This window comes from Scylla paramamosain, chromosome 22, assembly GCF_035594125.1.
Source record: "Scylla paramamosain isolate STU-SP2022 chromosome 22, ASM3559412v1, whole genome shotgun sequence".
NCBI lineage: Eukaryota > Metazoa > Arthropoda > Malacostraca > Decapoda > Portunidae > Scylla > Scylla paramamosain.
Window position 1 is genome coordinate 8,172,590 of NC_087172.1, and position 23,226 is coordinate 8,195,815.

General features: G+C 41.6%; 1 pseudogene; it reads right to left on the reverse strand.

The window, feature by feature from the left end:
- Positions 1-5,958: 5,958 nt before the first annotated feature.
- On the reverse strand, positions 5,959-9,834 carry LOC135111805 (uncharacterized; annotated as a pseudogene).
- Positions 9,835-23,226: the final 13,392 nt, after the last annotated feature.

Consider the following 23,226-nt stretch of genomic DNA (forward strand, 5'->3'; position numbering starts at 1 on the left):
CTTTCTTTTTTGATTACTTTTTTTAGTGGTCTTTTATAATTTTTACCATATATATATATATATATATATATATATATATATATATATATATATATATATATATATATATATATATATATATATATATATATATATATATATATATATATACATATATTTAATATCAATATTTTTAGCTGCAAACATTATTGATTTTAAAGGTTTGTAGCGGCGCCATATAACCGCGATGTTGCAGCGCAATAACTTAAATCAATAAATTCTCTGCACACTCCACTACGGCTTTCTTAAAATTACTCCACCCTAACGCAAAATCATCCACCTCCTGCTCTCTCACTTCCTTCCAGTCATTATTTAATATATTCTGAAACTACTGTTTTTATTGTTATTATTATTATTATTATTATTATTATTATTATTATTATAATAATATTATTATTATTACTATTATTATGTACTAGGGGTTGATCTAGCACATATGGTAATGTCCAATTCCAGGTACAACAGCAAACACTGCGTAAAAGCTGCCAAGTACAGATTAAACCTAAACGGCCCAGAGGGCAGTCGCTGAATGAGGGACGCGTGACGCAACCTATGGAGTGATAAAAAAACAAAAGATGAACGAGAGGCGTTGTACATAAACAAAATATATATATGATTAATAGCAGTAATAATGATAATAATGGCATAAAGAAAATTAACTAATAATATATATATATGGACATCCTATTATATAGCTCGGCCACACCTATGTTACGCCCCCGCAGCGAAAACATTATATATATATATATATATATATATATATATATATATATATATATATATATATATATATATATATATATATATATATATATATATATATATATATATATATATATATATATAATTACGAGTGGCTCAAGCATATCAAATAGATACATGAGCATGGAGTGCGCTTATCTGTGTAAGGCACACAAAGTAATAAATGAAGGCAAGACAAATATGGGAATGCAAAAAAAATATATAAATAAATAAATAAAAAAAAATGCATAGTAAATACCATAAAGCACAAGAATAATAATGAGAATATGAAATGTGTTCATATATAGGGACAAATGTGTAAGTATGCGTAATGAGGGAAGGCACACAAAAGCAAAGACAATGATATAATAGCAAGAAAGAAGAACAGACAAAATTTCAGAAAATAACAAAATGGAATAATAATAACAATGAAAATACATGGATATGGATGTATAGTGGTTTTATCTTTGTAAGACACACGAGATGATAAAATAAAAGGACATAATAATGATATATATAAATGCTATGAAAATATCCCTCCAGTAGAATAAAAAGAAATATCAGTGTAGGATAGCACAAAAACAAATATCAATGTAATTCTAACATAAGGCATAAAAATAATAATCCCTCCCAGGGGCACAGCAAAACAGACAAACCCATGGGACAGCAAAAACAGAGAAAAAAAAGTACATGATACGAGGCAGCAGGGAAACAAACCTTGATTTCTTCTCTTTGCTTAACAAGATACGTAGAGAAGGAATTCACGGGTCACAAAACAACTATGGACGAGTACTGGCAGCGGGGCAGCAAACAGGTGGCAAGTGTTGTGGTGGCGGTGTCTAAAGTGTTCTCGTCTCCAGCCGGACCGCCTTTTTTTTTTCTTTCTTTTTTTAGTTTTATAGTTTTTTTTAGTTTATAGAATAGAGGGGTGAAGAAGAGTCAGTACAGAAGAAGAATAAAAGCTAGAAAATATTGAAAGACAGTAGAAGAGAAAAGATGGTGGGATAACCATCTTGCTATTTTTGTTTGATGTTTTATAGTATGAGTAGCGGCTGCATCTTCTTCATAATGTTATTTCTGGAGATTTGTAGAGCATTGTTACTCTGCCTAGAATGTTACTTTTTTTTTTTTTTTTTTTTTTTTAGTAGAACCCAGCATACCAACACCTTCCCTATCAATAACACTGCTCTTTTTCTTTCTGTTTCCTATTTTCGTTTCCCCGCCTTGTGTTTTACATATAAAAATAAGTATGTAAGTTTGAGTTAAATTTTTAATCCTAGGGAGACAGCATATTTACAAGGTAAGTTCATCATACTTAGAGGTGTTTTTTTTTTTTTTTTTGCAGAACCACAGCTACTCTACAGCAAGATGTCCGTGGACAAAACACAACTTAGTTGGACCGCCTTGCCTCGCTCCTGTCACTCGCTGCCGCCCCTGTTGCTGACATCACTCCTGCTTTTTTTTTTTTTTTATGTAGGAAGGATACTGGCCAAGGGCAACAAAAATCTAATAAAAAAATGCCCACTGAAATGCCAGTCCCATAAAAGGGTCAAGGCAGTGGTCAAAAATTGGTGGATGAGTGTCTTGAAACCTCCCTCTTGAAGGAATTCAAGTCATAGGAAGGTGGAAATACAGAAGCAGGCAGGGAGTTCCAGAGTTTACTAGAGAAAGAGATGAATGATTGAGAATACTGGTTAACTCTTGCGTTAGAGAGGTGGACAGAATAGGGGTGAGAGAAAGAAGAAGGTCTTGTGCAGCGAGGCCGCAGAAGGAGGGGAGGCATGCAGTTAGCAAGATCAGAAGAGCAGTTGGCATGAAAATAGCGGTAGAACACAGCTAGATATGCAACATTGCGGCGGTGAGAGAGGGGCTGAAGACAGTCAGTTAGAGGAGAGGAGTTGATGAGACGAAAAGCTTTTGATTCCACCCTGTCTAGAAGAGCAGTATGAGTGGAACCCCCCCAGACATGTGAAGCATACTCCATACATGGACGGATAAGGCCCTTGTACAGAGTTAGCAGCTAGAGGGGGGTGAGAAAAACTGGCGGAGACGTCTCAGAACACCTAACTTCATAGAAGCAGTTTTAGCTAGAGATGAGATGTGAAGTTTCCAGTTCAGATTACAAGTAAAGGACAGACCGAGGATGTTCAGTGTAGAAGAGGGGGACAGTTGAGTGTCATTGAAGAAGAGGGGATAGTTGTCTGGAAGGTTGTGTCGAGATGATAGATGGAGGAATTGAGTTTTTGAGGCATTGAACAATACCAAGTTTGCTCTGCCCCAATCAGAAATTTTAGAAAGATCAGAAGTCAGGCATTCTGTGGCTTCCCTGCGTGATATATTTACCTCCTTCCTGAAGGGTTGGACGTCTATGAAAAGACGTGGAAAAGTGCAGGGTGGTATCATCAGCGTAGGAGTGGATAGGACAAGAAGTTTGGTTTAGAAGATCATTAATGAATAATAAGAAGAGAGCGGGTGACGGGATAGAACCCTGAGGAACACCACTGTTAATAGATTTAGGAGAAGAACAGTGACCGTCTACCACAGCAGCAATAGAACGGTCAGAAAGGAAACTTGAGATGAAATTACAGAGGAAAGCCAGAAGATCACCAGTAGAGCGGCCTTGACGGAACCCATACTGGTGATCAGATAGAAGGTTGTGAAGTGATAGATGTTTAAGAATCTTCCTGTTGAGGATAGATTCAAAAACTTTAGATAAGCAGGAAATTAAAGCAATAGGACGGTAGTTTGAGGGATTAGAGCGGTCACCCTTTTTAGGAACAGGTTGAATGTAGGCAAACTTCCAGCAAGAAGGAAAGGTAGATGTTGACAGACATAGCTGAAAGAGTTTGACTAGGCAAGGTGCAAGCACGGAGGCACAGTAGGAGGGACCCCATCAGGTCCATAAGCCTTCCGAGGGTTTAGGCCAGCGAGGGCATGGAAAACATCATTGCGAAGAATTTTAATAGGTGGCATGAAGTAGTCAGAGGGTGGAGGAGAGGGAGGAACAAGCCCAGAATCGTCCAAGGTAGAGTTTTTAGCAAAGGTTTGAGCAGAGAGTTCAGCTTTAGAAATAGATGTGATAGCAGTGGTGCCATCTGGTTGAAGTAGAGGAGGGAAAGAAGAAGAAGCAAAGTTATTGGAGATATTTTTGGCTAGATGCCAGAAATCACGAGGGGAGTTAGATCTTGAAAGGTTTTGACATTTTCTGTTAATGAAGGAGTTTTTGGCTAGTTGGAGAACAGACTTGGTATGGTTCCGGGCAGAAATATAAAGTGCATGAGATTCTGGTGATGGAAGGCTTAAGTACCTTTTGTGGGCCACCTCTCTATCATGTATAGCACGAGAACAAGCTGTGTTGAACCAAGGTTTAGAAGGTTTAGGACGAGAAAAAGAGTGAGGAATGTACGCCTCCATGCCAGACACTATCACCTCTGTTATGCGCTCAGCACACAAAGACGGGTCTCTGACACGGAAGCAGTAGTCATTCCAAGTAAAATCAGCAAAATACCTCCTCAGGTCCCCCCAACTAGCAGAGGCAAAATGCCAGAGGCACCTTCGCTTAGGAGGATCCTGAGGAGGGATTGGAGTGATAGGACAAGATAAAGATATGAGATCGGAGGAGCCCAACGGAGAAGAAAGGGTGACAGCATAAGCAGAAGGATTAGAGGTCAGGAAAAGGTCAAGAATGTTGGGCGTGTCTCCAAGACGGTCAGGAATACGAGTAGGGTGTTGCACCAATTGCTCTAGGTCATGGAGGATAGCAAAGTTGTAGGCTAGTTCACCAGGATGGTCAGTGAAGGGAGAGGAAAGCCAAAGCTGGTGGTGAACATTGAAGTCTCCAAGAATGGAGATCTCTGCAAAAGGGAAGAGGGTCAGAATATGCTCCACTTTGGAAGTTAAGTAGTCAAAGAATTTCTTATAGTCAGAGGAATTAGGAGAGAGGTATACAGCACAGATAAATTTAGTATGAGAATGACTCTGTAGTCGTAGCCAGATGGTGGAAAACTCGGAAGATTCAAGAGCGTGGACACGAGAGCAGGTTAAGTCATTGCGCACATAAACGCAGCATCCAGCTTTGGATCGAAAATGAGGATAGAGAAAGTAGGAGGGAACAGAAAAGGGGCTACTGTCAGTTGCCTCAGACACTTGAGTTTCAGTGAGGAAAAGAAGATGAGGTTTAGAAGAGGAGAGGTGGTGTTCTACAGATTGAAAATTAGATCTTAGACCGCGAATGTTGCAGAAGTTAATGAAGAAAAAGTTGAGGGGGGTGTCAAGACACTTAGGGTCGTCGACAGAAAGGCAGTCCGACCTGGGGACATTTTAAAGGATTTTAAAATTTTTGAGTGAAGGGTGTGTGTGTTATTAGGTGCTTGTAGTTTTGTGTGGAGGAAGAGAGTTGTCTTTAGAAGGCAGGCTGTGACTGCCCCCTTGTGTTGTGAGACACAAAGGGAAACGTTCAGTGAGGTCACAGCTGGGTTTAATGATAAGTTCACAGCACCCCCTGAACAGTTCCACTCATATTGCTCTTCTAGACAGGGTGGAATCAAAAGCTTTTCGTCTCATCAACTCCTCTCCTCTAACTGACTGTCTTCAGCCCCTCTCTCACCGTCGCAATGTTGCATATCTAGCTGTCTTCTACCGCTATTTTCATGCCAACTGCTCTTCTGATCTTGCTAACTGCATGCCTCCCCTCCTTCCGCGGCCTCGCTGCACAAGACTTTCTTCTTTCTCTCACCCCTATTCTGTCCACCTCTCTAACACAAGAGTTAACCAGTATTCTCAGTCATTCATCCCTTTCTCTGGTAAACTCTGGAACTCCTTGCCTGCTTCTGTATTTCCACCTTCCTATGACTTGAATTCCTTCAAGAGGGAGGTTTCAAGACACTTATCCACTAATTTTTGACCACTTGCATTGACCCTTTTAAGGGACTGGCATTTCAGTGGGCATTTTTTTTATTAGATTTTTGTTGCCCTTGGCCAGTATCCTTCCTACATAAAAAAAAAAAAAAGTGCTTTAGACCTCACTGGGAGTAATTATCGTTTCGGCAAGTGTCTACTGCCTCCTCCCCCTACTTACGTGGCAACCCTAATAGCCACCACCAACGACCCATTAACATCACTTGTCCCAAAAGTTATTCACAAATACGATACTTTACAGTTCATAATATTAAACTCCCCACTGAATATTATATTCACGTAGATTACGCACTCGGGGCCTTCTATTCATCGATGAACGCCTTGGAAGCTTTCGATCCAACTCATCTTGAGCAGCAACATCTTCGTCGTTTTCCTCCTCCTCATCAGCCTAGCCAGGATGCTGAATGAGAAGCTCATCGTCCTCACCGTCCGTGGCTGCAACATTCTCCTGAGGTGTCTGGGAAGTGCAGTAATGAAGATCCTTAAAGTGGCTGGGGATTCTATTAACTTCATCAGCCTGGTGTGATGCTGTCCATCACAACGAACATCAGGCGATCTCATCACAATTCATCACCAGTCTAGTAGGGGCCGTCTGCTTCTAACTTGCTTTCTTCACAGGGATTCACTCATCGGACTCTTGAGAGGATATTGCTATAACATGGTCGTGGTCATCGCGGGACCTTAAGTTGTAAAAATATACCGCCTCCGCTACAGAGCAACCTTTCCTCGCAGCAATAATCTTTATAGTTCTATGGGATCGTTCAGCTATGACATTTTCTGACGGAACATGTGCACATCAGGTGCACATCCCATCTCTTAGCGAAGTGTGCAAACAGCCTAATGCGGAAAGCGGTGTCATTCTCCGTTAACAACTTCTGGGGGTCCACGTTCACAAAACAGTACCTCTAACTGCTTGGTGATGCTGTTGCTGGTCTGAAGTCTCAGTTGACGCCAAATAGAAAATTGTGATGGCCCACAGTCGATAAGAGTTAGGTACGTCCACCCACTGCAGTGAGTGATATCCATACCAGCTCTCTGCCAGACTCTCTCCACGTCCAAGCTCCCCTTCCGCCACTTTACAGGTGCTGGGTCCATGTATTGGCACGCCTTACGATTCGCAACGACAGCTTGCTCCTGCCGCTTGGTGACTGCTGGGTCGTGTGGTGCAGTGATGACCACTGAACACACTGGTTGCGTGGCTGTGGGGCAGGCATCGGGGACTTTCAGCTAACGCTGCGGTACGCGTATCAAACTGTCAGCCTTGCTGTTGATTGAAGACACGAGAATAACCGATAACTTGAGGGCGCACTCCTCGACCAGCGACATTATTATGCCAACTCTCCTCCGAATGAGCATCTCGTTCGCAGCCTTGGTATTGAGCTTGCTTCTGCTGGAGAGGCCATCAGAGATCCATCGATGTACCGTGGAAGAGTCTGTCATCAATTCCACCGTTCTGACCTTCCAGGCCAATGTTAAATTTAGTCCTTTGATGACTACATCCAACTTGGCTATGATGTGATTTAAGTCGTTTTTGCGTAACCAGCTGGCGTCTTCGACGATGCTGCCGTCGATCTCTACTACAGCACCAAGCGCCAGGGAAGTGGCATCCACCCACATTGTGGCCTCGTCACCTCTGGCACTCCAAGGTCTTCTCACAGGATCATTCTTCCTAACTTCGACCACGACCTCATCCAGAAACCTCCGGATTTCCTCATCGGCGATTAATTCATCCCATCTCTTCGAGAGGCAATTGGTCCTCCTCTTGATGAAGGCTGTTGCCATTTGCAGCCAACCATATACAGGATAGTGGCCCACCAGCTTGCCGCAGAATGAAAACACCGCCCGCTTCATCAATTCACTTGGTATGTTGTCCACCTTGACGTCTCTCTTCCACACACGACTCTCTTCTCTTTTACACGACTCTCTTCTCTTTTACACGACTGGCCTCAACAATGTTTTCATTAACAAGAATGTCGTCGATGTAAGCTGACGTTCTTTTTCTAACAATTGGATCTTGTGAGAGAACACTATTGAACACTGTTTTCATATTAATGGAGCAACGTTTAAGCCGAATCCCAATCGCGTTAAGCAATACCTCTGGCCTTTAAAATTCAGTCTGATATGGCCACAGGGAATCATGAATTCTAATCTGGAGATAAGCCTTAGCAAGGACAATCACACAAAACATTCTCCCATTGCCTCCGCCACTCCCACAGTCTGTCTGAGCACACGTCCGAGTCCGCCGTGAACGTGTCGATGTGTGCGTTCAGCTCTCTGAAGTCCATTACAGGCCGTACTTTCTTCTTGTTTCGTTGTACAACGGCCATGAGAGGAATCAGGCCCTTAACCGGTCCGTACGGAAGCAACCATCCATCATCTATCCACTTCTGGAGCTCCTCTTCAAACAGGTTTTTTGCCTCGGGAGGCGCAGAGTATGCCTCTACCGTATTCCACAGGACACCAGGCTTCTCACCCTCAGACCACTTCGGGGCTGACGTCCAACAAATGAATAAAGGGTCATAAGTGGCACTAAAATCAGGTTCGTCCACTCCCACCACAGTGTTAGCAACCACACAGATCTTTGGCTTTTCTATGCCAAAAAGAACATTATTCTGAACATCGACTACAATTCATCCAAGGGCCGTTATGCCATCCATACAGAGAATTACCATAAAACCAAGGGGCCTCGCAGTTGTTACACACACATATGTCAGTGGAAGTCCCGCCGCTAAGCCGGAGCCGTAAGACACCTGTTCCCTCGCACTGCCACTTCTCCTCGCTCAGTAACCATGTCAACGGCACCCTTCATCCATACCCTGCAGCATGAAACATGGACGATACTTTGAGAACACCCGGTGTCCACCAACACACGACGATGGACACCCTCCACACTCACCATAGCACTTGGTAGCGCCTCACTCACTGACCGCCAAGAGAGGAGGCTGGCGCTGATGTTTCCCGAACACCCTGATGCAATGTGGCATAAACCACCACATTGATAGCACCTCACTCGACACCGTGTGCGGCAATGAGCTTGTTGGCAAGTCAAACAGTCACTGGCGAGATGATTAGGTCACCACACACATAACACCGTTGACTAGCGGCAGCCACACGAGGCGCGGCGCCATGGTCTGCTATAGCGCCAAGGCACGCCTCCGAAGACGATGACTCAATGGGGCTGTCGTCCCTGATAACCGCCCTTGCCCGTGCAAGAACCTGGTTCAAGTCGAGATCCTCCATACGTGACCCGATTCGGAGCAGCTGGCGGACGTCCTCCGGCAGTACGGCCACGAAGGCGGAGGCAGGGGCTTTGTCACTTATTCCGCCAAACAGGGGCGCCAGGCGCCGAAGCTCAGCCAAATACAGATCTGGCGATTCCCCACTGTGCAATTTTCGGCTCACAAGCTGTTCATAGACCACGTAAAAATGCGGCCAGCAGCGTCTCCTTCAGCTTTTCAGTCCTTTCTTATCCCGCTCGGCCAGCTGTAGGTACACGGCGAACGCACCTCCCGTTAGGTGTTCTGGAACCACACTTGCTACATCGTCGATGCCTCGAAGCTTGCAAACAAGTTTCAGTTTCTCGAGCCACTCCTGCGTAACACTGCGTACCATTGCCATCAAACTCGGGAATCAGGTTGAAGTCAAATTTATCTTGTTTCTTCTCTCTACTTAACAAGATACGTTGAGAAGGAATACACAGGTCACAACACAGCTTTGGACAATTACTGGCAGTGGGGCAGCGAACAGGTGGCAGGTGTGGTGGTGGCGAGGTGTCTGACGTGTTCTCGTCTCCAGCCTTGCCTGCTCCAGTCACTCGCTGCCGTCCATGTTGCTGACGTGACTCCTGCCCACCCTAATAACCACCACCAACGACCCATTAACATTAAATGTCCCAAAAGTTATTCACAAATACGATACTTTACTGTTCATAATATTACATGATAAATGTAATATTATGATAAATGTAAAAAATGTTACATAACCTACGGAGGTGATAGGAATGTGTAGGGACAGGATGAACAGAAGTATGAGACAGGTGGAGACTGAGACTGACTGACGCAGAGGTGAGGCCTTAAAGACAGTGTCACCAATACCAAGGGACATAGGCCTGGCTCTACTGTGCTGCTGACTAATCATCTCCGCGCGTAAAGCCTGTAGTCTTTATCGCACAGACGCACTGGATAGTCTGAAACGTGCGGATATTAGACTGAGCATAGTCATCAGCGGAATACAATGGCACGTGGGGCTACTAGTATGTCATAAGAGAGACAGTTCTTTTCGCCAAACACAATATACTGAGGAGTCTTTCTAGTAGACGAATTCACAGATCCATTAATGGAAGCAGCTACATGTGGAAGCCGATCTTCCCATGAGTGTACCTGGAACATGCCAAAGGATCTCCAAAATTTTTCTATTAGTCCGTTCCACAAGTCCATTAGAAGCTGGATGGTGAGCAATAATAAAGCACTGAGAAATTCTGTGCTGCTGGCAAATGGTATTAAGTACCTCATTCTTAAACTCTGACCCATAATCAGAAAACAAAACTGAAGGTGTAGTGAATGGACAAAAGAGGTGGGACACTAAAGCATGGGTCACAACTGCAGCAGAATTGTTGGGCAAAGTTACAAGAATAACAAAGTGACTGAAATAATCAAAGCAGACTACAACATAATTACCTTGCGAGGTAATTGCAGAAGATCCATAGCAACAATATCAAAAGGACCAACAGAAGTCGGATATTCAAGCATTGGAACTGTGTGAGTGATGCTTCTAGTTTGTACAAAAGAAAGAGATTGCGCTACATGATTCGTGATGTCAAAGCTCATTGTAGGCCAGTAATAACCCTTATGAGTCATAGTTAAAGATTTGTCACGGCCTGGATAACCAGACTGGGGGGGCATCATGAATGAGCTGAGGCACAGATGAAACAAAAGATGGGGATGACAAGTTGCATCACCGTTTGCTCGTGAACTGACACAGTACGGCATAATATACCATCAACAAGGGAAAACTGAGACAAAGGTACATGCAACTTGGGTAAAACAAGCTCATCACCCGAATTTAAGGCATATACCACAGCAGACCATAAATGGTCTTGACACTGGGCAGTAAAAAGTTCCTCTCGTGAGAAATTAGTAATTTCCGACACAGAAGCAACAGCAATATTTCGAGAGACAGCATCTACAGTTACATTTGCTTTACCGGGCAAATACTTGATCGTCGGTTTAAATTGATTGACTCTGGCAAACCATCTGGTGAGACGACCTGAAAAATGTTTACCCTTGAAAAGGTGAAGCAACGCAGCATGATCAGTATAAACAGTCAATTGATAGCCATAGATGATGTCACGAAAATGACGTAAATTCTATACCAGTGCCAGAGCCTCTAGATGAGTAACTGAATAGCGAGTCTCAGCACCAGTCACGGTACGGCTGTCATATGCAATGACCTGAGGAGAAGAACTCTCAGTCTGCTGCATTAGAACAGCGCCTACTCCTAAAGCACTTGCATCGGGGAAGAGTGTAAAAGGCGGACTGTAATCTGGAAAGAAAAGGACTGGAGCATGAGTGAGTGCATGTTTGAGTCGGTCAAAGCTAGTTTCTTGGGTGTCGTGCCATATGAAAGAGACATCCTTTTTGAGAAGGCGCGTGAGAGGTGACGCAATGGATGCAAAGTCTCTGATGAATGCGTGGTAATAACCTGCAAGACCGAGAAAAGAACACACGTGGTTTACTAACTTTGGGATAGGAAAATCTTGACCTGATCGAACTTTAGCATCAGCAGTGTGAATGCCATCCTCGTCAACTACATGACCTAAAAACTCAATACGTGAGCTAAGGAATTTACACTTAGGCAGGTTAAGTTTAAGACCTGCTTCCTGAAATTTTGCAAAACAAATTCAAGTTTGTCAAAGCGAGACTCAAGATCACGAGACACCAAGATCAAATCATCAAAGTATACAAACAAAAGCATCGCCAATAAGACCTTGAAAAAGACCATTAACAAGTCGCTGGCAAGTCAGGGGCGAGTTACGTAAAGCCATTTGGGCACGGAGCCACTCACAATGACCTGATGGCGTAGGAAAGGCAGTAATCTCGCGGCTACTATAATCCAATGGAATTCGCCATTGAAGTCAAAAGTAGTGAATACAGTGTTTTCTTTTCCTATGGACTGCAAATGATCACTTAAAACAGGAAAAGGATAATGATCAGGAACGGTCACAGAGTTAACTTTCCGAAAATCAACTACAGAAATAAAAGAACCGTCTTTCTTTGAAACCAAAAACAGTAGTAAATTGCACGGAGAGTGTGATTCTTGGATGATACCGTCTTTCAGCATTCCATCAACTAAATTCTGAGCAACAGCACACTGACTGAGGCAAACGATAGGAAGGCAAAAAAGAAGGACGTGTATCAGGTTTTAACCGAATGTGATGCGCAATACGGTCTGAGACACCAAGAGGTTTGTTAGGCAAAGCAACAGCCGGTTTATATTTGATTAGCCGAGGAGACGAGTCGAGGTCGAGTCGAGGAGACGAGACTTTGCTGTTGGGAAATCCAACACCCTAACATGAGCTGAAACTGTGCAGAGGTGCATAAGGTGCAGAGTCATCAAAGGACTTACTGTCGCAGACTTCAAAAGAACCAAAAAGTATGCAGTTCTTGAGAGAAATCGGAGCACCAGTTAGGTTAGTCACCAAGGCATCAGTTACATGATCTTCTCAGACACAGGAAAGAGTACTTTCAAGAGCCAACCTATGAATGCAGACAGACTCTGACAAAGATAAGACGCAGGAGTCAACAGGTGCATTTGTCAGGCGAACGGGAAGGCGAACAGCACTCATAGGGCCCACTCGCTGATCTCCAATCACAACAGCAGAACAGACATCCACAGCAGAGACTGAACGTTTCGACTCTGAAATCAGGAAATGACAAACCAGGATCTGTGGTGTGTAAATGCTTTAAAGTGTGAACAGGAGGTTTAGAGGCTAAGAGTGGTGCCGGAATGTCCATTGCAAAGATAACAATATCCTGATGTGATATAACATGATGTTGAGGAAAAATATCAATACTATAAGTCACAAGCGAGTCAAGTCCTAATAGATCATCGCTGTTGAGAACAAAATCAGAAATTACAAAAAAAATTGCTTCAATTGGTGGTGTATTTTTGGCAAGAGGCAAGGTGAAACAACTGTACCAAGTACATGTGAGGAAAAACCTTGTACACTGAAAAGATTATTGTCAGCAGGCTGTAAGGGAACGTTAAATAAGTCTTTAAATTTAGAATAAACCTGGACACTCAAGAGATTACAAGAAGCACAAGTGTCAACTCCCAAGGAAAGAGGAGTGTCATAAGAAAAACACTGGTAAACGTGCATACCTTGAAAGGCAGCAATGACACTGGGAAGAGTGAGAGAGTGTTCCGAACAAGATGGCAATAATTTTTCCCGCGTTGAGTTTGACGGCTCTGAAAATTTAAGGGAGAGGCTGTTATGACTTGTTCTTGCTGCAATTCTAGAGTTTTGAAACATTCATCTGTCATGTGGTTCAAATGAACACTCAGGAGACATCCGAGGTCTCGGGACCAGAGATGGTGAGCGCGTATATCGTGTAGGAGTAGCGGAATGAAAATGGACACGACGACCAGGTGAGGAAGATTTACGATGAGAGTGGTCTAAAAACTGCCTTTAAGGCACAATCCTAGAAATTGTGTCATGGTTGGGTGGAGGCGATGAGCGAGCAGACTTGAGTTTTTTCTTAAGAAGGAAGCAATATGAGTAGGTGTGATCATCTTTGCGACAATAGGTGCATGAAAAAGCTGAACGCCGTGAGGAAGGCAACCCTTGAGAGGAAATACGATCAACGGCAGATGTCTGAGCTGGTGAAGGTGCAGGAGATGGGTCACTTACAACAGGTGAGAAGCTGTGAGGATGAGGCAATTCCTGCAGTTTATTGCTGATTTTCATGGCAACATCAAAAAGAGAGTCAGTAGGTTTAATCTCAATGGTGGAGGCAACACGTCTCTCCCGAGAAGTAAGAAAATTAACATGACATGTGAGATCTAAGAAGACTTGCAGTTTATCTAGATTCATCTGACCATTTTGTATCCAGTTCCCAGACTTCAAAAATGCAATAGCATCATGTGTATACTCGGTAGCATGAGCTTGACCGACCATGTGACCTACATTTCCGAGCTGCGAAGTAAGCGACAAAGCATAACGAAAAGCCCAAAGAAAGGAATCGTGAGTCCGTGAAGCTCCAAAGGCACGCAAGAAATTATTACGAAATTCAGTATAGTTATCTTGAAGCATACAAGGCTTAAAGCAGTGAGTGGACATCATGGTAAAGGCAAGTGATCCTGGAATCAACTGTGATCTGCCGAATGACATCTTGTCTGCCCCCTAAGTAATGCTACTGTTTATCATCAGGTCCTAACATTGCTTTACATACAAATTATATATATATATATATATATATATATATATATATATATATATATATATATATATATATATATATATATATATATATATATATATATATATATATATATATATATATATATATATATATATATATATATATATATATATATATATATGATAAATAGTAGTAATAATGATAATACTGGCGTAAAGAAAAAAATAACATAATATATACATGGACATCTCATTATCATTATTATTATTATTATTATTATTATTATTATTATTATTATTATTATTATTATTATTATTATTATTACTGTCCAGCTCCCTTACTTTTAAAACATTCCCCTCCTCTCCCGTGGCTCGCCATACTACGCATCCCGCACTCTTGGCTCTCAACCAGAAACAACAACCGATCTTCCTCAATGAGATAGTCACCACATAGTCTATCAATGCCTTGTCTATGACCTTCCCATGATCTTGCCTTTACTTTGTAAACTTGTGAATCACTTTCTTAATGGATTCATGTGTGTGTGACATTGCTTGTTCTCCTTCCACTCATGATCCTATCACAATTTCTTCATATCCATTGTTTCCAAGTACCTCTTCTTTTCACACAGCTCTCTCTCTCTCTCTCTCTCTCTCTCTCTCTCTCTCTCTCTCTCTCTCTCTCTCTCTCTCTCTCTATATATATATATATATATATATATATATATATGGTGAACAGGGACACACCCAAGGATTCTTTCATGCAACGTTCACCTTCACAGATGGCATCATCAGGCAAAAAAAAAAAAAAAAAAAAAATGCTAAAAATAAATACACTGGTAAAAATCATAGAAAAAAACTAGAATATCACACTAGGGCCATAGCAGTGTAAGAGACGAAAAACACAACAGTAAAAGGGGACAGGCATATATATATATATATATATATATATATATATATATATATATATATATATATATATATATATATATATATATATATATATATATATATATTTTTTTTTTTTTTTGTCATGTAATTGGCCGAGTTTACCCTGAAAAGGAACACGTTTTCCTAGTGTTCCCCGTGTTCCGTTTTCCTTCTAAACATATCTTTATTTTTAGTTGTAAATTAGTATAGGGCTTAATTACTCATTTTATATCATGTAGTATTATTCTTTTAATAATTCAATTTCCTTACATGTATGTATATGTAAGGGAAAATGTGTATTTGAAATGGAATGTGTGGAGGGGAGGGGATGATACAGTCTGGCTTGTGTATCTCACTCAGCAGTATTTTGCAGAGCGCCATAGGCCCTGAGGGAGAACAGAGGGGTGGCGTTTCTTAGAGGATAAATTCGGGTGTGGTGTGGTGATGGAGTGTGTTGAGGTATTACTGGTGTGGCGGTATAACCCTAATATCCAGGATCAGGTTGGTGAGTCTTTTGTGGTACCAAGAGCTCTTGTCCACTGAAATTTGGTGAGTTGTGTTGGTTATGTTACGCTGAGGGCACAGTGTCGGGGTGAGAGGCAGCCATTTTTGTGGTTGGGGCTGCGGTGGTGTTGTGGCGTCATTGGTGTCTTTGGAGGTGGTGTTATAGGTGGTTTATGGTGATGGTCGTGATATCTTGTTAGGTTTCAGGAAGTAGAATACGGGAGTTGTTATTTGGTGACGCAGTGACAGCGTCTAGGGAAATTCCCGCTGCTGGGGAAAATATTTCAGCGGCCTATGAAGGACTAAAAGGGTTTTAATGCTTTGTGAAGTGACGGGAATGTCATATATATGTGTGTATAACCTTTAAGCAACAGGGGAGGCGATATAAGAGCCTGAGAAAAAGGGGAATCTATTGTGATTGAGTGCAGGAATTATCTTGTGTTGGTCAAAGGTAGAAATTTGTTTCCTAATTATGTGTACTACCTCAATTTATTTGTGAGTTAACATTGTTATTATTAATATAACCTGTTATCATATAAAATAATTGTGTTTTGTATCTCAACACTGATGTGGTATTGAGGTGATTTCTGGTGTGCTGTGCCAAGGTAATGGTTTTGTGAGAGGGTTTATTAGATGGTGATTTCGGATAGGTTGGGTAGGTATTCGAGGCCTTTAAAAGTCCAGACCTTTTAAACATTCCGGCACCAGTGTAACGTCCACTTGGAAGGATAACCAGGATTTTGACAATAAATAAATAAATAAACATGTATATATATATATATATATATATATATATATATATATATATATATATATATATATATATATATATATATATATATATATATATATATATATATATATATATATATATATCACTTAACGTTTCCCTTTGTGTCTCACATCAAAGTGGGGGAGGCAATATGGCGACTCCTACACTAGCCCGTCTTGGGAGGAGACCACATATATCTCAATATCTCAAATATCAGAACCATCCGCTCTTCTTCAACACCCTAAGTGTCTTGACACCCTCATCAACTTTTTTTTTGATGAACGTCTTCAACATTCGCAGCCTCTGATCTAATTTTTCATCTGTAGACCACTACCTCTCCTCTACTAAACCTCATTTTCTTTTCCTTATCGTAACACGTGTCTGAGGCAATTGACAGTGGCTCGCTTTGTATTCCTTCCCACATTTTCTATCCTCATTTTCAATGGAAAGGTGGATGTTACGTCTATGTGCGCAACGACTTAAAGTACTCTCGTGCCCACGCTCTTAAATCTTACTGACTACAGAGTCATTCTCAAAATAAATTTGTTTGCGTTGCATACCTCTTGTTTAACTCCTCTAACTAAAAAAAAAAAAAAAAAAAATTTGGCTACCTAACTTCCAAAGTGGAGCACGTCGTGATTCGTTTCGCTTTTGCGGAGGTCTCCATTCTTGGAGACTTCATCAATGTTCAACACCAGGTTGGGGTTTCCTCTTCCTTCACTGATCATCCTCCTGAACTATCTTTAACTTTGCTATCCTCCACGAACTTCTTCCGTGTCAGAGTGCCGTCTCTGTGTGCTGAGCGCATAACAGAGGTTATAGAGTCTGGCATGGAAGCGTACATTACTCACTCTTTCTCTCGACCTTATCCTTCCAAATCTTAATTTAATATGGCCTGTTCTCGTGCTATTCATGACAGAGAGGTGGCCCACAAAATGAACGTGAACCTTCTATCACCTGAATCTTATGCACTTCATATTTCTGTCCGGAATCATGCAAAGTCTGTTCTCCAACTTGCAAAAAACTCCTTCATTGATAGAAACTGTCAAAATGTTCCAAAATCTAACTTTACTAGAAAAAATAAATAAATAAATAACTTTGCTTCATCTTTCCCTAGTTTATTTCGACCTGATGGCACTACTACCATTTCATCTAATTCTAAAGTTGAACTATTCGCTTAAACCTTTGCTAAAAATCTCTACCCTGAATAATTGATGGCTTGTTGTTGCCTCTCCTCTAACCTCTGACTACTTTATGCTATTCATTAAGATCCTTTACAGTGATTTTTTATATACCCTCGCTGACCTTAACCCTCGGAAGGTTTATGGAATTGATGGAGTCCCTCTATTGTTCTTCGAAACTGCCTCCGTTTTTGCACCTTGCCTAGTCAAATTCTTCCATCTTTGTCTATCAACATCTACCTTTCCTGCTTGCTGGAAGTCTGCTTACATTCAGCCTGTTCCTAGAAATGGTGAGGGCTTCAATTTCTCAAACTACCTCTAAGGTTTTTTTTATTTATCCTCAAGAGGACGATTCTTAAACAACTGTCACTTCACAACCTTATATCTGATCTCCAGTATGAGTTTCGTCGAGGCCGCTCTACTAGTCATCTAGTTTTCCTTACCGAGTTTTGGTCATTCACTTTTAGGGATTTTGGTAAAACTTTATCTGTTGCATTAGACATATCAAAACCTTATATAGAGTTTAGCACAAAGCTTTGATTTCCAAACTACTCTCCTATGCTTTCTAACTTTCTCTCGGTAACTCAACTGGACCTGACTGGGCAACTGGACCTGACCCACTCTGTACCACCTCCTCAGTGCAGGACTCAGTGCAGGACTCAGTGCAGGGCTCAAATACAGGTGTGTAGGATCCCTTGTGACTCCTGCACCCTTTTCACAACTGGTCACAATGCCAGGTCACACTAATGAGATTGTCAGTCTGTTTCACCCACCTACAGACAAGAGAAATAATTTAACAATCCTTAACACCCACAGCTGTGAAAGGATCGGCAACCATGTCTAGGGAGAAAAAAGTATCACAAGTAATAACACATAAATGGTCGAGGCATAAAGCCCCGTTGGACAATCGCCTTCGTAACAAATCCTCCCACTGTCCAACAGTGTATTATAGCCTCAAGCTGAGTAGTGTTGTTTACTGCCTCCTGGATGGCAGGCCTTGTCAGGATCTGAGGAGGGAGTAAAATTTACTAAACAGCTATTCAATTAAATCCTTTGCAGCTGAGCAGCATCAGCCAACAGTAGCATTTAACACAAAAGCTCACTAACAAGGGAAACGAATGCAGACACTTCTCCATGAACACACAAGAGGGTAATTCACCGCTCACTGTAAAAGAATTCCAGCACACGCATGTAGTCAAGCAGTCACTTCCCTGGGTATGGAGTGTGTTATTATGCAAATACACTCCCTGGCAGTCTACTTTGGAAACTCCTATGCTATTTAAGTAGGCCGGGGCGTACACCCAGTAATGAGTCACTCATCCCCTTAAAGGAACTGACGCGACTAACTGTAATCATGCCTCAGTCTCCATCAGATAATATTGCCCGTCTCAATACATCTGCTCCATCTAAACGCTGGGTAGTGACCGGATGCGTGATACCGCCCCAAAACACTCTCCCGCTCTGCTGCAGAGTGGTGGAGGTGAAGGGTACAAGGAAGGGGGATAGGGGGTGGTAACATACATTCATACACCCATCCGCTTCCTGCTCTATACCCCGCGCTGGCTTATATAAATCAGACACTTTACTTTCTTTACTTTCTAATGATTAAAGAAGTGTGGTTAGATGAACACTGATCACTTTATTGTCAAGAGCAACTCTACTACTAAATTATGGGTGAGACTCAGATTGAATAGATAAGGAGAAGTAAGGAAATTTACATGGGGAATATGAGTGGGCTTCAGGCTGGGTAGGCTACATGTCAGGCATGCATCCAAGTCTCATTCCCTGCCTGTCTCTATTCTCATCTCTCTCTCTTTCCCTTTCCTTCAGTATTTTTTCTCGTTCGTTCTTACTTTTTTTCGTTTTATATCGCGTTATCTTTCTGCACACACGCACACACACACACACACACACACACACACACACACACATATATATATATATATATATATATATATATATATATATATATATATATATATATATATATATATATATATATATATATATATATATATATATATATATATATATATGTGTGTGTGTGTGTGTGTGTGTGTGTGTGTGTGTGTGTGTGTGTGTGTGTGTGTGTCAGAGAGAGAGAGAGAGAGAGAGAGAGAGAGAGAGAGAGAGAGAGAGAGAGAGAGAGAGAGAGAGAGAGAGAGAGAGAGATCATAATTCATATCCAATACTCACAAAAGCTCAGTACGATGAAGTGCAGAACAGACCATCTACCAGTTCCCAGGTGGGTGAGAAGATCATCCAGCTGACGAACCATGCTGCCCAACTGTTCGAATTGTTTGTATTAGTTATGTGGTTACTTAAATGTTATAGAATACAAAATTCTGATCATGAAAATCATGACTACATTATGTATGGTACTAACAATAGTTCATTTACTCTTTTACTTTCTCTTCTCGTTTCTTTTTTCGTAATTAAAGCTTTCTGGCTGTTGTATTTATTAAAGTAAGTTTTTAATTCCTCATGAGCATACTTTCTTGAATCTTCTGAATTGACCTTCATCTGGCTAATATTTTAGTATCACCCTCATTATATATATATATATATATATATATATATATATATATATATATATATATATATATATATATATATATATATATATATATATATATATATATATATATATTTATTTATTTTTTATTTATTTTTTTTTTCTGTTGTGTATTTTTCACTCAGCTCCTCCTACCATGTAAAGTTTGTGTGGAAATTTCCACTTGTAATAATACCAATGCATTATTGGTTTGTGTTTTGAATTGTATATAAAATTGTAAAGCTGTCAAAGGGTTAAAGGATAATTAATGTTAATCTAATCTAATACAAACTAAGTATTAGTCACTAAATTAAATAAAACTAAAATAGAAGTGTACGAAAGGCGTATAATTTATTTTTTTTTTCCGATGTGGCAAGGAAGCCAGAGGGTAGATAACCTGCCTGTCTCTGTACCAGTCGCCAGCCACCCGCCACCATTACAATTCCTTTCAAGACGTATCTCCGTCGCTCTGCCGCTTGCAACCTGTTAAATTCGGTAAGTTAATAATAACTTAGAAGCTGGGAACCCAAGGACAACCGCAAAAGAGCTGTCTTTGCTACGAAACACGACCAACCACTGGATTCATATCCCAGTGACCATTATTCATTACCGGGATAGACCACGCTCGCGCTAGCTCGGACCACAGCTAATTTATTATTATATTTAGCAGTGCTTTCTGTGATGAAATGTTAGCTGGGAGACCATAGGGTGAATGAAAAGATCTAAAATCACCCACAACTTGATAGTTATCTGACTTTAAGAAGAGAGCACATCATAACTATTAATAACTTAAAGTCTTCATATTGGAGATCTTGCTAATATAGTATCTTCATCTTCGGTACACGACATTTATTTCCTTTCCAAATTTTGTCATGAAACGCTTTATTTATGTGTTTTGTGATGTGGAATGACATCACACCTGCCAAAACGTTAATTACTCCCAGGGAGGTCTAAAGCACTGGATCAGGGGGTGCTGTGAACTTATCATTAAAACCAGCTGTGACCTCACTGAACGTTTCCCTTTGTCTCACAACACAAGGGGGCAGTCACAATATACCCTCTAAAGACAACTCTCTTCCTCCACACAAAACTAATAACCTAATAATCTAATAACACACACACACACACACACACACATCCTTCACTGAAAAAATTCAAAATTATCATGGCGATTCCTACACCAGCCTCGGAGTCCCCATCTGGGGAGGGGACTACAGAGGTCGGACTGCTCTTCTGATAACAACCTGAAGTGTCTTTACACGCCCCCCCCTCAACTTTTTCTTCATTAACTTCTGCAACATTCGCGGTCTAAGGTCTAAGTTTCAATCTGTAGAACACCACCTCTCCTCTTCTAAACCTCATCTTCTTTTCCTCACTGAAACTCAGGTTTCTGAGATAACTGACAGTAGCCCCTTTTCTGTTCCCTCCTACTTTCTCTATCCTCATTTTCTATCCAAAGCTGGATCTTTTGTTTATGTGCACAACGACCCACAACGACACAATGTGCTCTAGTACCCACGCTCTTGAATCTTCCGAGTTTTCCACCATCTGGCTACGACTACAGAGTCACTCTCAAACTAAATTTATCTGTGATGTATACCTCTCACCTAACTCCTCTGATTATAAGAAATTCTTTGACTACTTAACTTCCGAAGTGGAGCACATTCTGACCCTCTTCCCTTTTGCAGAGATCTCCATTCTTGGAGACTTCAATGTTCACCACCAGCTTTGGCTTTCCTCTCGCTTCACTGACCATCCTGGTGAACTAGCCTACAACTTTGCTGTCCTCCATGACCTAGAGCAATTGGTGCAACACCCTACTCATATTCCTGACCGTCTTGGAGATACGCCCAACATTCTTGACCTTTTCCTGACCTCTAATCCTTCTGCTTATGCTGTCACCCTTTCTTCTCCGCTGGGCTCCTCCGATCACAATCTCATATCTTTATCTTGTCCTATCGCTCCAATACCTCCTCAGGATCCCCCTAAGCGAAGGTGCCTCTGGCATTTTGCCTCTGCTAGTTGAGGGGACCTGAGGAGGTATTTTGTTGATTTTCCTTGGAATGACTACTGCTTCCGTGTCAGAGACCTGTCTTTGTGTGCTGAGTGCATAACAGGAGTGATAGTGTCTGGCATGGAGGCGTACATTCCTCACTCTTTTTCTTTTCCTAAACCTTCTAAACCTTGGTTTAACACAGCTTGTTCTCGTGCTATACATGGTAGAGAGGTAGCCAAAAACTCCTTCATTAAAAGAAAATGTCAAAACCTTTCAAGATCTAACTCCCCTCGTGATTTCTGGCATCTTGTCAAAAATATGTCCAATAACTTTGCTTCCCTCCTCTATTTCAACCAGATGGCACCACTGCTATCACATCTATTTCTAAAGCTGAACTCTTCGGTCAAACCTTTGCTAAAAACTACCTTGGACTATTCTGGGCTTATTCCTCTCTCTCCTCCACCCTCTGACTACTTCATGCCACGTATTAAAATTCTTCGCAATGATGTTTTCCATGCCCTTGCTGGCCTAAACCCTCGGAAGGCTTATGGACCTGATGGGGTCCCTCCTATTGTTCTCCGAAACTGTGCCTCAGTGCTTGCACCTTTCCTAGTCAAAGCTCGTCCCCATGGGGGTCACTCGTTTTAAAAAGTGGCATCTCATGATTCGAAAGTTTGTACAGAGCTAAAACCTCCCTCCCCAACGCATCCCAGCCCAGACACTCAACCATCCAACACAGGACGACTTTTGGTGAGCAGCACCGTTGACCCATATCGGCAGCCTAACTGGAAACCATTTAGTATGGCCCCTCATGGGACCATACTAAATGCTGGCAAGGGTAGTCCTCTCCCCATAAATAGGGCGAAGCAAGGGTCCCCCACCGCGACTATGGGAGCCTAATAATAGGACTGAGCCTCTTGCACCTGAAATGTTAGAAACTCGGAGGAAATCAGGTACAGCATGGAGAGGTATGTAGTATCCCTGTCAACCTCTATGACAACAACCGCGGAGGCAGCTTTGGAATTTATTTAGTGCTTCAAGGTGCAACATTTTTTAAGGTAATTAATTATGAACGGGAGACGTCATCCACTTCCACATTGCCTGGAAATGGATTGATTCCAGTGGATTACGTCTCCCACTGCAGTTCAACACTGAGAAGTCACGAACCTGCACCTA